Raw genomic sequence first — 1,452 nt, 5'->3', positions numbered from 1 at the left:
AACTTTTGTTTTCTTGTAATTGTTTAACTTTTAACATCCACTAAATGGACTGTTTTATGTTCACATGAAGAGGCATTTAATGACGTTATGTTCAAATGTCTCCTTACATTAGTTTTTTATATAATACATGAGTAACAACAAATTTGTCCTTGATTACCCTATGAATATCTGAAAACTTTTTTTTATATTTATATTCTTAGGTAAAGGAATCACGACAGATTAAGGCAAGTAAGAATTGTGCGAGCATTTTCGTTATTTTGAGTGGTATGGGAGTTACCAATAAGTTTGAAGGAGGTCAGCATTCCCGGTTTAAATGTTCATGTGCACGTGTATGTGTGTGTGTGTATGTTTGTGCAGTTGTATATGTATGCACATAGTACAGAGAGCGCGAGAAAGGAAGAAGTTTGTGAATGAAGTGAATTCGAAGCCTACAAAACCGATGACAGGGTTGAAACTGAAAATAAAGTTTTGAATATCAACGATGTTCAATAGTTATCAAGAAATATGAGTTTCTCCCAAACCGTACATCAAAAAAAAAAAAAAATAAATAAATAAATAAATCAGGAAAAACATACTTCTTGTTAAAGCTATAATACAATTGTGTAAATATTTTTTTAGGATATCAGTTTCGACCTGTCCTTTGAGTTTTTTTAAGCATTCACATACCGTTAATGGCCTCTTTTATTTAGCGTGCATGAAACAATGAAAGTATTTTTGTCCCCTTTACAGACACTTGTCAACATGGCCCCTCTTTACACACAACATCTATATATATATATATATATATATATATATATATATATATATATATATATATATATATATATATATATATATCATATACTGTATACATATTTTTATGTATGTATGTGTGTGTGTGCATGTGGCTCACTTACTTGTATGAACATTCCATAACTACTCCATAATATATATATATATATATATATATATATATATATATATATATATATATATATATATATATATATATATATATATATATATATATATATATATATATATATATATATATATATATATGAATATAAGAAGGCCCATAAAACACTATTTAAACGTTGAAACCATATATTTCGGGCACTTGCTTCTGTGCCCCTGTTCACTGGTAGAATATGGACAGAGAAATGTTACAAGGGTATATATACAAAACATAAAGGTGTTGCCTTAAGGTCCGATGGTATGACGGTGACCGTTTCCTAAGAAGGAGGAGAAAGACCAATTCCTAGTGGTTTTTGGCCTCATTAGCTCCCCTTTGGCGATGGATCTGGAGGTCGCGTTTCTTGGGTCATCTTCTTCAGGAGGGTCTGAGGATTAAGGCGTCGATGTCGTCCGATTTCCAATGTCCTCCTGACAGGTTCATATTGTTGGTTTGATTGATGATAGCAGATTCCAGCATCTTTCTTTTGTACGGACAGCTACTTTTGAAAACCAACT

This window comes from Macrobrachium rosenbergii, chromosome 7 (assembly GCF_040412425.1).
Source record: "Macrobrachium rosenbergii isolate ZJJX-2024 chromosome 7, ASM4041242v1, whole genome shotgun sequence".
NCBI classification, from domain to species: Eukaryota; Metazoa; Arthropoda; class Malacostraca; order Decapoda; family Palaemonidae; genus Macrobrachium; species Macrobrachium rosenbergii.
This window is presented reverse-complemented; position numbering follows the sequence as displayed.